The sequence below is a fragment of the Euwallacea fornicatus genome, chromosome 2, assembly GCF_040115645.1.
Source record: "Euwallacea fornicatus isolate EFF26 chromosome 2, ASM4011564v1, whole genome shotgun sequence".
In the NCBI taxonomy this organism is placed as follows: Eukaryota; Metazoa; Arthropoda; class Insecta; order Coleoptera; family Curculionidae; genus Euwallacea; species Euwallacea fornicatus.
This window is the reverse complement of record NC_089542.1, coordinates 6585117-6601720: the sequence shown is the minus strand read 5'-3', so window position 1 is coordinate 6601720 and position 16604 is coordinate 6585117. Positions and strand designations below refer to the sequence as shown.

Sequence of the window (16604 nt, the reverse complement as noted above, 5' to 3'; positions counted from 1 at the left end):
GTAATTAACTCAAAACTAGAAGTGTTACATAAGAATAATTGCGACTCTGAGGCGTCGACAGTATGTCACCTGATTTTGTGATAGAGATGTAAACCTCGACAATACGGTATCGGTCAAAGACTTATACTGGGAATTTCCAGTATGAAAATCAATATAAACCAGCGAAAAATAAATTGCAGCAACATTAAACAACTAATTGTATTAATGTTGCATTTAATACGATTAGACGGGACTGCCGTAAGCCTACACATGTAATTTTCTGCTCCACCGACACTGGATATGGGACTAATGTGAGGTTTATTCTTTCAATCGCAGTTACCAATTAAAACGTAAGCTAAATAACCACAAGTTGATCTACATTGCAAGCTGAACCTATAATAAATATATAATCTTGAGGGTTGGGACAGATGTCCCTATAGAACAGCGCAGCTGGCAGAGTTTTATTGACCGACCCATTTGAAAGTCCTTATATGGGGAAATTCGCCAACAAAGCCGGCCAAAATGTGCGAATTACGTTTAGAGATAATATGAAGAGATAAGAAGGGATAAGAACACATGGCATAGCACTTGAAGGCCTGGGGACTGCATTAAAGTTGACTCATAGATGATTTTCTTTAGTAATTGCAGGATGCTGTATCAGGCAATCTATCACTCTGAAAGCGGCCCAAAGTAAAGATATGAAATATTAATTCGGACAAAACTTATTAATCTTCTTTATCACGTTTCGTGAACTACTTTCTCAACTTTCCTGATGGAATGTCACGATTTTGACCTGAGGAAACCCTCACTTTAAGTAACATTTGGTCTCTTTCAAAAAGTAGTAACACGTATTTGCCAATGTGTGTACGAAGTACCATTAGATTGGTACTCTCCTGCGACGATCACAAAGGTCTCTTGCACGCTTTCTGAATATATTGGATTTTCTCACGGCGCATTTCTAAGATGCCTTAAAACGAGCATATATAACTGAACTTTTTCTTAAAAAAGACGACACACTTAACCACAGGGACGTGACTATATTGCCAATTGACCGCCTTGATGTCTATATTGCAAAAATACGGTCAAGTAGGAAGGATGAGTGTAAGCTAAATATATTGTCTGCTTGAGAGCCACATAAAGTAGTAATTTTTACACAGTAAACTTTGTTCCTCTGTGAAGTTAAATAAAAGGTGTGTGAATAAGAATGCAATATTTGAATTACGCGCCATTTTGGCTGTCATCTTTTAATAAGTGAATACGCGTGCCAGGTCGAAAGGAGGCACTTGGGACTTGGTAAACATGGAGCGATATATGGTACAGCAACACGACCTTATTGTTAAGTCTTACTGTGAAAATGGTGAAAGCTTGGTTGCTACAATTCGTAAAGTGCGTCCATTTTTCGTACGAAATAATGTTTCTTCGCTAACTGTAAAAAGAATAATCGATAAATTTGAAAGTAATAATTTAGTTATTGGTATGAGAGACACAAAACGACCTCGTTCCGAAGAAAATATCATGGCAGTTCGTCAGAGTACAGGCAAGAATCCAGAGATCTCGATTCGTCAAAGTGCACAAGAATTGAATACTTCCACTGCCACTCTTCATTAAATTCTCACGAAAAGTTCCCAAACCCATCCTTACTAAATCCAACTGACTCGGCAACTTTTGAGTACAAACCACGCACTATTGGGACTTAAAAAAAAAAAAGAATAATTCAAGAGAAACATATTTAGAAAAATCAATGGGCCATGGTCCTTTTACAACTAGTAATGCAGGTAATACAGTAACGATAAATGGCGAACGTTACTGCGACATGATAACTCAGAGGTTTGTGCCCCACTTGCAAGATATCGTTCTTGGGGACATGTAGTTTCGGCAGGACGGTGCCACTTGTCATATAGCCCGTCAAAAATCGACGATCTTACACGAGAGTCTTCCTTGTCGGGCCATCTCCCGTTAAGGTGACAAGAATTGGTCTCCACGATTGTGTAACCTAACACCCCGTGGCTTTTCTGATGGAGGGGGGGCACATCTCATTTTTATGGCTACAAACCAAAGACCACCTAAGTATTAAAGGCCGAAATTGAACTCTCCAGCAAACAAATACCTCTATATTTATGCAAAGCAATTGTTCAAGATTTCGTCAAAAGAATGCATTTCACATTCCCATTATTTCTCAAGTGTCTATTTTCCAAATCAATAATCATTATTTTACCACAGAAAACTGTGAATTATTTCAAATTGATCTCCTGCGTTGTTATTGTAACACCCTTTATTTATAGCGAAGTGTCCAATACCATCTCATACTCCTTTTAACAAATTAACAGTTTTCCAACGCCTGACCTCAAAACAAAATATTGAGGTCGAAATCAGTTCTAACATGAAAACAGAAATCGAAGTTGTTCTTTGCCGTTGCTGCTGTGTCCGTCTGTATGACGAAAACACCTCGTCGCCTTGTGTCAAATCAAAAGGTGTGTTCGGGATGAAGCTCGGGGTGCTCCGGGTTCATTTTCGTTTTACTTTTCTACTTCAATTGAATAAGTAAGAGTGAAACGAACGGACAATCTGAGTTTTCTTCAAAATTACGACAACGGAAAACATACAATGTCGCTAGGTTTACATGTGATAGTACAGTGTGATTGAAACCGATTTAAAAAACCAGTGCTTCAGTACATTTAGGGACATAAAAACATATCACTGGACTTCAACAAAAAAGACCTTCGAACAGTGTACGAAATCGACAAAATATTCTACTTCATTAGTAAACAGACAGTGGCGTATTGCAGCCTCGTTTCTCCAGGATTGCAATTTATTTCGAAATGTTCACGTTTGGACTATGGCTACTACTATTCTTTCTGATGCTGGAAAATGGGCGGGATAAAGCGTGAAAAACGAGGTGGTAAAACACCTAACAGTACACAGTACTTCTCATTGTTAGCTGCAAACTTTCTCGTGGCCTCAAGGGATTTGTTAAGGTTTAATGAACGTGATGTATGACTCATTATTTGCCTACGGCTTGTTTCTCGGGAATCTAAAGAACTGTTTGCTTTGCTTTTGTAAATAATTGAAGATAATATATTTTCCTTCGAAGATCAGCCGGATAATAACGGGGTAGTGCCCGGATGCGCTTGTATACAAGAATTTTTGTAATTCCATCCTAAGCGGAACATGTCCATATCGAAGTGACTAGCATATTTAGCTGTCATTCGCAGTATTATGTCAGTGATGAATTATAGCTGCGATGTTCTGTCTAAATGTGAAAATAAAACACAGCAGGAAGGCCAAAGCCGATCAATTTGATGGATGTATCAATACAATTTCTCAATGAACCAAAAGTCAAAGAAATGCTCCAAACTTGATCTTTTCAATGGTTGAATTGCCAATGCTCTAACATTTAGGTGGCAAATCTTTTTAAAACTCTTTAGCCGATATGAAGCTTCATAATGTGTAATCTCATTATGGATATTTCATAGTTCACTGAACTTTTTTCACCTCACTAATGCAATTTAGTCTTGTACCTTCAAATAGCACAAAGAAACGTGCCTCCAAGCTAAATTTTCCGAGTTTCGCCCCGAGTTTTGCAAAGTTTGCAACATCCCCAAAACCCGGTTTATTTATGTACGAGGGCGAGACTCGGTAACCTTCTCTCATATTAAAGTTTCAATGATGAAGAGGGGAGGTCTTGAAATACGAAAGCGAAACTAATTAGACGAATAGTTTATGCGGAAAATTGATTCTTTTTCCACGTATACCAGATCCACAATCTCAAATTAAATTCCCCATAAAATTTCAATACAACACTGGCAATGTTCAACGCATATTACGACTTTGAATGGGATCTGGTATCATGTCTTGAAGTAATATAATCCTTGCTTTGCATAATTGAAACCGACCTACGTGGTGGGTCTCATTCGAATACGCTCGCCCAAATGTGATATAGTTTAAGTCTGATATGGTAAGCGTCGGACAGCCTGTACATTTTAAATACCATAAAGCATTGGTCCGGAGTTCCGCAAAGCCAGACAAAAAGAGAAGCTATAAAAATGCCACATAGTGCACAACCTGTTATTCACACCTGGTGATTAGAAATGAAGTGTTTAGGTGGGGTTCAGTATAGTACCATTTCACTTGCTTTTATGTAAGAAGTTGCCTGGTATTAGGTACGGCTTTTTAATAGACTCTAGGGCGACGTTAAGTGAAACAGAGGAAATGTACCAAAAAAAAGTCGAATAGAAAAGAAATGCTCTTAATACATAATTTGTTTTTTTATCGCAAGATTTATTGCTAAAACTTCGCGTTGAAACGTTAAAAGAAAAGTTAAATTGAGAAAAAAGAATGAAAATGTATTTTTATTTGCGGCCTTTCATTATGCAGCATCTTGAGATTCTTTTAGTTTTATATTTCCACACATTAAATCCGTTAAAAACAGAAAGGGAACAAATTATTACAAAAAATTGAGAAATCCTATGCAGGGGAATATCATCGTAAGTGATAAAGACAAATAATCTCTTCTCTCTTTTTGCCCTAAAGTCAGAAATAAATTATTGAATTAAAAAAGGTGTGCGAAAGTAAGAAATAATTGTGCTAATATTTGAAGAGTTTCTTGTCGATCTACCAAAAACTTACACGAAATAACGTTGCCATATTCCTGGTTTAATTAAAATTTAAGAATCAATTTGAAATAATTGTTTGAAGTTTATGTAATTTTTCACAAAATTGACTGCTTTTTTTGCTCAATTTTAATACTTGTTCCTCACTTATATTGTTTTTCTTCTAGTTCTTATTAGAATTTGCATAAATATGAACAGTTGTTTCTAATTTTAATTTCCTCCCCCTTCACTGACCAAAAAGTAGACTTTGTAACCAGATAATTTACATTGTTTTGCATATTTCGAAACAATATATTACACAAATTAATTAGGATATATCTGTCCCTGTAGCTTCCTCTCTTAGTTTTAAAATGTCATCATATCAAAAAATTAGTACCCTAATAATATTCCCTTTAATGTTCAGTTTTATCACACTTCGGTGATTAAAAAAACGATTTTTTTAACTGATACCAATGTGTAGTTTTAGATATTAAAACTACATTACAATGGCATTAATTTAAATTTACGTGTTCCTATGGCTATTTCTAACCGGTTCGAAACTTTATAATGTCAAAAAAAAGCTTTATATCAAAATTTTCCTAATATGTACTTTTATTTTAAATTTATGTAAATTTACTAAAATGCTAAAATACTTTACTAAAAAATTCAAATTTTTTAATTAATTTTTTCAATCATCCTGTAGATTTTTGCACATTTTGAGGACTACAACTTAATGACACATTCAGAAAACTGAAAAATTGTATTCCATTAAAAAATGAAAATGTAAATTTCATTTTTTTCCTTAAGCACTTGAGAAATTTTTTTACTTAGTAACTCGATCTAGCAGGGTCTTATACAGGGTGATTCGAAAAGTTGGTATCAAACTTAAGAAAAATAGAGCCAAAAATAATTAAAAACATTCCTGTAAACATTGGCCCGATGGAACACCGCTATTGAGATATAGCTCTCCAAAGGAGTTTTATTATTTGGATATTTTAAAAAACAACTTTCTTTTTTTCAAAAGAGCTTTTAACTTTCATGAGTTTCATAAAAATCTATTATAAATGAAGGTAGTTTTCTAATTACCCATAAACGAAATTTTTCAAATATTTTTTAATGAATATGATTTTTTTAAGAAAAAATGTCTCTACTTTTTTTTTAATTTTGTCAAGTTTAGTTAGAAATAATCTATGAGTGAGAATTTTAACATTTTTTACATAACACACATCTTTCATTGTGACAGTTTCATTGTTGTGATTGTTACTTTCTGTAATGAAAAGTCTGTATGTTAAAAAAGAGACCTACAAACATACCTACATAATTATTTATTAATATAACAAAGCAAACGGGTAAAAAAAATAAATTTGTATATTAAATTTTAGGTTATAACTTTGGCTTATAAAATGCCTAAAAAATATGTAAATGACAATGCACAACAAACTTGAAAGTGCAATGAAACAGAAAAATCCTAACAAGGTGAAAATGTTAATAAAAAATTACTGTTCTAGTCCATCTTTATTTAAAAAATAATTATTATTGACTTAAATACGTCGAATTGGGAAAAAAAGTAGACATTTTTTCTCCAAAAAAGTCTCATTTATTAAATAATAATGTTTGCTTTAAATTCAAATGAATAAAATAATTGAATATTTCTGTAAAGGAAATTTACAAAACTTCTCTTATTTATAATCGATTCTGATGAAACTATCGTAGTTAAAGACCCTTAAAGTATAATTATTACCTACAATTTTTATGCCATTATCTTAACCAGATATAAAGTTAGTTTAGAAAATATCCAAATGATAGGAACCTTTTTGAAGGCCATATCTCAGTAATGGTGCTCCGTTGGATCAATATTTACCGAAATTTTTAAAACAATTTTTGGCTTTACTTTCCCCCCTCCTTAAGTTTTGTAGCAATTTTTCCAAACACCATGTATTTGAATAATTACAAATTTTCAAGAATATATTTTTTTATATTTGCAAGAGGTCTTTTTGCCGTTCCAAAATATAGTATTAGTACGCAATAACCTCTTAAGAAAGTAAAAACTTTACCATTTATTCACAATACATTTTTCAGTCTAAAATGAGCAGGGCCAGCAATTCCTTGTACAGTTCAATTCAATTATTACACGATTTTCCAATCCATAATTCGGTGGTTGTGACAATCGGGTCATCAAATCAGGGCTACCAACGCCCTGACCTCCTGCCAAAAGAAGTTGAAAATTTTAACTAGTTATTCACAACATTAGAACGATGATTCTATCCGAGATTCATTGGAATAGGGGGTCTATTTGAGCGCACACAACTTTTTTAATATTCTAAAATTCAAGGCTCGCTGTATCGTGAAATTTCACATGTGACTCCTCGATTTTTTATTTAAACAAATAAAAAATTCCATTTCTAAATTCACTGGCCTTACAATATATATGATAATCTCCATAACAAAGTGTTCTGCTTCACTGAACTTGCAATTTTTCCGTAAAGAAATTTCTTTTTTGTTCTCTATAGCTATCAAAAATCATAACTGCTCTTTCACACGACCGAAATGTCAGATCTCAGGCGCCATATTATTAAAATTAGTGAAAGTCCAACATGAAATGTCTCTGATCTTGATTTAATAAGTCATAAACCTGACCTATAGAGTTTTGTGCCGTTAAACAGTACCTTGGTACTTATCAAGCGGAAAAGAATGTGCATGGAGATTTCATTGTGTAATGAGCTGCATCCATTCATGTATGTGGTATTTTATTAGTGTAGCGGTACCAGTACCTGTTCGTTGGCCTTTGAACAATGCCATTTTTAATTGGTCATTTTGTCATGTGAGAAAACCGCAGAAGAGGTAGCGATTAAATTCTACTCACTTGGTTTAACGCTGGAGAGAGACGAACGAAATGTTTTGGTAGCGTTTAAGCAACAAAACATCGTATTAAACATCTGTGTTTTACTCATTGAGGATTTATGAATAAATTGTTTTATCATTAAGGAGGTCATACATCGGCTAATATAGGTCATCGAAAGTTCGCACAAAGACATTGTTTAAGATGGGGCAGTTATTAAAACAAAAAAAAACCGGAAAAACTGCTGTTTATTATTATAAATAAATCAGGTAGTGTTGCTCATGCCCAAAAGATGCTAATTGCACTAACAGAAATATGACGAACCTCGAAGTTTGGACATGACAACGTAGCGCTGTTGAGAATAATTGAAGTTATCACGGAACATTAATCGCGAACAAAAATGAAGTCTCCCTGAACTAACCCGAATTAACCTGATCTGGACAAAGACACATTGGCAACAGTGCGGCGTTCCTAATATTTAAAAATTTTCCATGAGTTAATTAAATGTAATCGCCACAAAAAGATATTATTCATATAAAACCAGTTCAAAATGGTTTTCCTGCTGGTTATTTAATACATTTCCGTTGGTTGAAATTTGCAAATTCAAAGCCGGACATAAATCAATGGAAAATGAGCCTTATTAGTCTGCCTACCTACACAAGACTAGGTCCGAGCCGCAAGTATTATTGTGATCCTCAAGTTCAACGATAAAGAGAACAGGTTTAAAAATGTGTGTAATATCTAGGTCCTTAACCCTACCAGTTAAAAAGAACGATTTTAATTCAAGAATGGCGTGCATTGGCTCGTGATTCAAAAATTAAATTATAATATGTTTCCTTTTGCTTTTAGCAGGGACATGGATAATTCGTTGTAGCTCCCATGGGTCTAGGAAGAAATTATTGATTATACAAGCTAATGCTGTGCCAAGGCCAATAAAAGTTTATGGTCAAACGGTTATTAGGGTTCATGTAATAGCTAATTTCCATGGGATGGCATGACAACGGTTGCTATTTGTATTAATCTTAATAAATTAAGTATAGAACACACTATCTATGCGACTTCGCATGCAAAGGGGACTGAAATTACTTCTTCAGGTGTGCACTGCATTATACTACCGATTTATTCCACTGTGTTAATAAATGAGAGAAGTACCCAAGAACCATGCAAACCTAGCGAAATTGCCAGCGTTTATGCTAATAAGGACGTCAAAAGATATTTATCATTCGGAACAGAGATAACCTTTAACATTTGGATTTTGTTATATAAAATTTTAAATTCCAATTACATTTAATCATGAAGAAATGATAGTTTCTTGGGTTTGTTTAGAAACATACTACATCAAAAGAGGGATATGGATTGTGAAAGGCTGAGCTGAAGGAGGATTTCTTAGTAATAGAATATGTTGCTGTGTGAGAACGCAAGTTACTGTAGGAGAAAATTGTCAATTAGTTTACTCAAAATCCAGAGGCGTATCAAACTTAAGGGTCACTATAGACGAACATTTTAATATAATTTTAAACAGTTTTTTCCAATATTGTGATTAGTGGAAAGTTACGCAAACGATACCGAGATATTATGTAGATCAACGATTTTATGTTAAAATTATGCAAAAAAATTGCTTAATTGTAGTAAGGACAGAGGCGCACCAAAAGTGAATTGCAAATTTTTCTAGATACATAAATCCCTGTGAAAAATTATTTTGCTTTAAAAATTAATTTTGTTTGAGGAAAAAATTGTGTAAAAATATGTTGCTCCACAGACTATTGTAAAACCTAATAATTGGTGACTGAAAGACAGAAACGTACCAATGCCTGCGTTAAAAATTCTTTGAAAAACATCCCTTGCCCGCAAAAAATGGCTTTAAAAATTATAGTGCTCCACTGTCCCCCGGAAAACTTAATGCGTAGTTTTCCGTTTCAATAGTATGGTGGAAAATTGATGGTGGCTTGATTGTTTTAAAACCAGCGGCATAGAAAGCCTGGATTGTACGATTGCATGTGGTGCCAATGACTGAAAACCCTAATTAGGTTTCAGTTATACCCTGAAAAACTCGTTATTTAGTTTTATTGATTTATTATAATGACTACTGCATATTCTAACAGTTCTCGGTGTCTATTAAATTGAAAAAAATACGATCAGAATCATACTTAGCTCCAACTCCTTTGAGGGCAGAGGCGTACCAAGCCCAATATACCAAAATACTCCGATGTATTATTTGCTCCGTTTTATCAATTCTTCGTCTCAAGGTAAATTGTACTATGAATTAAAATCACGAATAGGTGCCCCCCTGGGCAGGAGAATGCTCTCAGGGGCTGAAGCATATTGCCGAAGGGTTAAAAACATTTCCTTCATCTGAGCGATGTTAGGTAGCTCCCTTGCAACGCACCAAATTGTATAAAGAGATGGAAGGAGGCAAACTCATAAACCCACCTTTTCCCATAGTATTCAAGACGTCCTCACGGGACATCCAGTGGTCACGCCTATGGTTTTAAAATATAACATGTCATGGAAGAATGAATGTGCTATTTATGAAACAATAAGGAAAATGGAAATAATTCTATGTCTATAATTAGTGTAAGAAAATATTTGCTACATAGTATAAGTACCACCGTGAACACTTGAAAAGGCCCACGGAACCGTATACCAAACTAGATCTCTTCAACGGTCTGATATTCTACCTGACCTTTGCCACGCACAAAAAAACATTTTTAAAAAGGCACACATTCCTTTCTATAGCGTGCCTCGTTTAACTGATTTCCCTTTTACTACGCATTTACCCCATATTGCATAACAACCCCTACATACCTTTAGTTCCAAGCCAACTAGGTAGGCAAATCCTACAGTTCGTAATGAGGGCTTTAAAAAAATTATCCAATACGTTTGGGGGTTGTTGAGGGACGGCTGAACTGCTGGAACTTGAACACTGGCACTGCACCCAATACCGGAGAACATGCACTAACTTGATGGGGGTTGATCTATCGGTGTTTTGACTGCGTTGCGTCGAAATTGATCCGCTCGAAGCGAAACGACGTGAACGGATCCAAAACGAAGTCTGGGCACCGAAGCCGGAGCCCGCGCAAATCCGGGATGCCGGCCGGGTCTGGGTAGTGGGGCTCCGATGGGGCTTTTCATTGGTCGCCGACACGTCATTGTTGGGGCTTCGTGTTACGCCAGGGATCCAAAAACTTGTGAACTACAGACGGGAAGCTCGTAATGTGTCATTGATAATTTTTGGTAATTGTAAAATTGATTAGTCATTGTAAAGGAATTCCTGGGTATTTAGAGAAGGTTGGTGAGGATCGGTGGATATGCAGAAATTCGAGATATTGATGAGAAGGTTTATGACGTCGACACGGCATTGATTCAATTGAACAGTAAAATCGGCACAATCTTTCGCATCTCGGTTATGTCAGCTTTGGAAGACTGTTTATTTGCAAACCTTGTGGTACGAGTCCGCTGTTCTACCTCTTCCCTTAGGATCTTAATGATAGCGAGATCTAGTGATTACACCTGTCACCGTAGAAACAGACATTCCGATCGTGGAACTGCTCTTGAACAAGGAGGAATGATAGTTTCGCGGCATTATTTCACCGAAATACAAATCGCAGAGGCGGTACCTCATAGTAGGAATTCCATATTCTATTTCTTACCGTAAGCTCTCAATAGGATTTAGGTGGGGTGATTACGCCGGCCACTGTAAAACCTGGAGATTCTGCTCGTAAAGTCACTCTTGAATAAGGCGGTATAAGTGTTTCGATTCATTGTCCTGCGAAAATGCAGTTCAGACACCTCTCACTCAGCATAGGGCAACATACCATCTTGGAGTGTATTCTTGAATGTTGATCAGTGCCGTTCATAAAGCGCAATTGACCTACCCTAATCCAAGGAAAAACGCCCTGGAACAACACGCTCCCTTATCTATGCTTTTATTATTGATGTGTTTATTTTCAAAACTAACAGTTTCTCGGCTGGGCGTTGGCTATGCCGTGCGGTTCTACACTGACCCTCCTTCCCACCCTGCTTACCACATTTTTAACAAACTATTATTATTATTTTAATTGAAAAGTAGCGTTAGATAGGACGAAAAATACTATTATTTGACATTTATTTATTTTTTTAAATGTTGCTTACGCCATCGCTAGCGCAAAATGGCCGGTTTTCTTAAATTGAAACATGGGTCGAGTGATAGCTCAAATTAAAGATCTTTCAAAATAACATTCAATGATGTTTTGCGATCCAAAATCAATCAATTAGATTTTGAAAAGAACAGGCATAAATTTGTTTAAAAAATGCGATTAAAAAACAATGATAAAACTTATTTGTTGATGGGCAATTCGTTTATTTCCTTTGTTATGCTTGTATGCAAGTCTTTTGGTTAAAAAAATAATAATTAATAAATAAAAATAAACTAAGACTGTTTATGAGTGCAAAATCTAAAACGAACTAATTTGCTAACAACAAACAAGTTTTTTCATTGTTTACGTACTATTTAATTGAGCTTGCATTGATTTTTTTCCAAATGTATACCTGTTTTTCTCAAAAACTAATCAGTAGCATTTAAATTGCAATATAGTTTAACCATTGAATATCGTTTTGAAGGACGTTTAAGTTGAGGTGTTACGTGGCTTATGTTTAAATTTGTAAACATTGGTCGTTTTGTATTACGGGTGACGTAACCCAAATATTAAAAAAATTAACAAATGTTTAAAGATAGTATTTTTTGTGCTTTTTAATATTATTTTTGTTTTTTTTATAAATAATAACTCGTTAGAATGTTAACGAAGGGGGGAAGAGGTACAATTTAGAGTCGTAGGGTATATGTAATTTTCTTCGATCAATCGGCATTGAGCAGTCTAAAGTGAGTTTTCGAATCAGGAATTTCAGCAATCTTTTCGAGAACAGACATCCACGGATCTATATGCGACATTATTTTAATATTCCCATTCAGGTAAATTCTGAATGGTTTAAGGGAGAAATAAAATCCTGAAAAATGGCAGTTACGCTTTTTACAAAAAGACATTCCCCGCCATGTTTTTCAGTCCGTATTAATTTATTTGCTCTTTGGCATATTTATTTCTATATAAAAAAAATGCGCTTAAGCTGATTCAGCATGTAATTTGATTACATGAACTTGCTTCGATTGTGGCACCATGTGTTATGTGAAAATCCAAAATTTTGTTCTTCTTTTGTCGTAGTAATAATGTCTAACATTAGTAAAATTATTAGCAATCAGCTTAGTGCTTTTTAAATTTAATACCACGTCGAATCACACATTCTTCAAACACAAAGGATTTTGATTTACATGGATACTGATTGGTCTAATATACTTAAAAACTTCCTTATACCACCAGAGTTCCTGTACTTTTGTCCGATAGTGTACATCTACAACGTTTAAAAACTTTTTTGTGTATCATAGCTATAAGAAACAGAAATTGTGGAAGGTGGCTGTAACAAACATAGTCAATGGATAAAATGGCGGCGCTTCAAAATAAAGTACATGCTATTGGGCTACAAGGGTTTTGTTGTATGTTAGGTTTTAAGGACGACTCATATAAATACGTTTACAGAGTTGAAAATCAATCTGAGTGCTTTGCTGTAGAGGATTTACGTGAGTAATTCCAGTTTTTTTTTCCTTGATAAATCTGGGAACTAAGCTATCTTGTGATCTCAAAGAAGACCCCACTGTGCCACTGTTTCTTTACGAATGATATTACCGATTCTGCCATTCATTCTCCACATTTTATGGATCATATAGTTCAAAACTCGTTAGTGTGGAAGGGATGTTTGATTAGCTTAAAAATTCTTTAAATTTTGCCTCCTTTAGAACCTAATATCATAACATTTACTTCGTAGTCTAAAAAACGACTCCATTACGCTATTGTATCTTCATCAATCAAATTCTGAATTTTATCAATTATTTACAAAGCGTCAGGGATTATTCAGGCTGAAATTCATTTTTGCAAGAGGCTTTTTATGTGCGTTATAATTTTTCAAATTTGTCTACTTCTAAATACAATGCGACCTCGAGCCTCATAGGCTACCCCTACGTCATTGTTTCTTGATTTAAATTGGAAATTTTGCCAATTATTCACGTTAGATGAGAAATATTCAACCCGAAGTTCGATCATGCGGAAGGTCTGTTTAGTTAACTAAAAATTTTTGAAATTTTTCCTCTTTTTACGGCCTATTGGTAATAATTTGTCTCGTTGTCTTCAACGCGATCCCACTATAGCAATTAAAATTGTAAATTTTACCAGTAAATCACAATGTTTTATGAGGAACTAGTCGGTGTGAAATTCATTTGATGCAGCAGGCCTGTTTTTGAAATTGCAATTTTCCAAAATTTTCTTCCTTCCTTTAGTAACTGTGTTATCTCGTGCATTCAAACTGAGTTCTATTAAGCTACTGTTTCTTAACAATCTTACCTTCAACATTTTACCACTTATAAGAATTTCGAAAAACTCTTTATCAAAATTATCCCATGTTACATCCCCTACTTATTATCTTGTATTAACAACCGTGTGTGTAATGAACGAGTCGGTATTGTTGATTGGTTGTAGTAAATAGTAATTAAATTAGAATCGAATTGAGTTGGTTTAATTTGTGGCAAAACTTTGGTTAGGACCTGGTTAATGAAGGATTTGATACATCGGAGATATGTACATTAGAAAGAATCAAAGTTGATTATTTTTCATGTTACATCTCCCAGACAAACCCACTCAGCATCCGGTAATGTTAATCACTGAATGTGCGGAGATTGCTAGTTGCGTATATTCAGGTGTCAGTCAAATTAGAATTTAATTGAGTTCGTTTACCTGGTCGCAAGTGTTCCTTATACGTTCAGGATACAGAACATAAGAGGTGTGAGGATTAGGAGTAACTAAAAGTGATAAAAGATATATCTTTGCTAAGAAACGGTTTATAAGGTTTCAAAGTGGTGCCTTGACAAGCTTATGAATGAACGTTACATGGAGACTGAGACAGCCTATCCCTTTACTGTCCTTGTACCTAATGGGTCGATTCAAATAGAATTCCCTTGCATAAAAATATCGTCTATATCCAACTTGAAAGGGAAGAGGAAGAAGTCGCACCTGCTTTTACCGTTATGCCTATTCTGCCTTCTAATTAAAACCCACATAAATCCTCGACTCTATAGCACCTAAGCCATGTGAGATGGCAAAAAATCAATCAGACGACTAAGACAAATTAGTGCCGCATTTTTCGCTTTAATAGGAGGCATTGTCTAGTCCCCAACTAGTAAAACTATAAATTTTTGCCTAAACTGTATCTGAGGAGCGTTCAAGCGGAATGCCTGATACGGTACAACAAGAGAATGTTTCTACAAGCTCTTTATTTATTGATACTAGTTATGATCTTGTATACGGCATTATGGAGAAAGTTACGCAGTTGCAGTGTATTATTTATAGAACTCAGCTAATAGCTACTTATTGGAGCTTTCAGCGAACCTGAGTGGATATTAGCAATTTACGATATTGCTTGTGCGAATAAAACGCCTGTTTTATTAGCGCACATTGAGGAGAGTCGTAAAATGGCTTTATTAAAAAGGTCGAAAGTCACCACATGTAATGCCTTTGATGGCACTTTATATGCACACGATTATGCATCTTGGTTCAGAGAATTGTGTCCAATTACTGGTGCCATAAGAACCGTTGTTACAACTTTACTACACAATTTGAAGATTTTTGAGTTTCATTCCGGAATGTTTATATTTTTTAGGACTCTACTTAATGGCCTAATTTTAATTATAATATAAATACGCTTTGTGGTGACAAAAATCACCCAGGGGCGTCTCTAAATATGGTTGATGGGGTTTCACAAAACTCATTTTAAATTTATGTTTGAAATTTCGAGAAAATTGCTAATTTTCTGGCAAGTAACTGAAAATATCACTATTAACTAAAAAAAGAACATCTCTTTGAAAAAGATTGATATTTTGCAAAAGATTACGCTTAGATTTGCTATAGGATTGTAACAATTTTTTTGTTCCCACATATCCTCAAATAATATCTATCATCCTGTATAACATCTTAATTTTAGAGAAAACACTAATACGTTTCTGAACAATGCAAAATTAATTTAACTTTGATGACAACAAGTTAGAGGCCTCCAAGGTGGGGTTGATTTGTCAAAGTTTACTTAATTTGGATTTGAAAATTTTATATGTCTTGACACGACCTAAAATGTGGGTTTTGAATAAAAACTATGAATATTAATTCTCCTGACAGTTTTCGTCGCAGTTTAAAGGATAAAAAACGTGGATTATACTATATAATACTAAAGTCAACGCATAAAAAGACGAAATTTTAAACTTAAAAAAAAACTATTTACGTCCTGGTACGCCAATGAATACTTTAGATTTTCGAAGTGAAAAAGCATTGGTATCTCTATACAACTATTAAATAATGCCTTAACTATTGAATAAACTGAAAGTTCCACAAAAGTAAGTATAGTTGTAACATCGATAACTAGCAGCGTACCAATGGGATTTGCAAAATCGAATCAACACTTGAGATCAAGAGGAATACCACAAAAAAATCTGAATTTTTAAGTGACTTTGATTTATCATTTCACGTTAGTTCAAATTCGATTTCAGACTGATGTTAACGTTAAACAACTTTACGGTCTTCGAGTAAATTAAGGGTGCCGAAGGGTTAATTCAGTTTAGCTATATAGGGTGTTCCAAAAGTAATGGAACAGAGCAACGGCAGATTCCTGCCATCAAAATATTAAGATCCGATGCAATTGTTGTATTCCGAAAATTAATATTAACAAAGATACAGGGTGTTAAAATAAAAATCTTATTTTTGATTCTATTTCAAATGTTCAGAATCTTTTGACGTATCGTACTGATATTAGGTATCCGGAGGTTTTCGCATTTAGCAAAGAAGTTTAGTGCTGTCGATTTTTTGTAACCAATAGGGGGCGCCTCTTGAAATTGTCTTCGCTAGTTAAAAAAAGTCGAATTTTTTTCTGCGCATTATAAGTGTTGCTATCAAAAAAAGATATTATTGTGTTTAATATTTAAGTAAAAAAAGTACACCTGTTACTAGCCTGAAAACTATTTTCGAAATATTTATACAACGCAGAATAATTATAACACAGAAAAACTTCAATTTTAACCAATTTGATAGCGATTTTGATAACGTACTACTCTGTTATTGATAAATCGATATTTA

At 34.5% G+C, this 16604-nt stretch overlaps 2 protein-coding genes across 2 annotated transcripts in view; one reads left to right on the top strand and one right to left on the bottom strand.

The window, feature by feature from the left end:
* Positions 1-10482, bottom strand: part of uzip (unzipped) — a 29977-nt gene extending 19495 nt beyond the window's left edge. The window contains exon 1 of the mRNA XM_066299281.1: positions 10213-10482. The gene's annotated coding sequence lies outside the window, so the exon portion shown is untranslated. The remainder of the gene's footprint in view (positions 1-10212) is intronic.
* The window catches only part of Miga (mitoguardin), a 50021-nt gene that overhangs the window by 27277 nt on the left and 6140 nt on the right, over positions 1-16604 (top strand). The gene's annotated exons all lie outside the window — the stretch shown is intronic.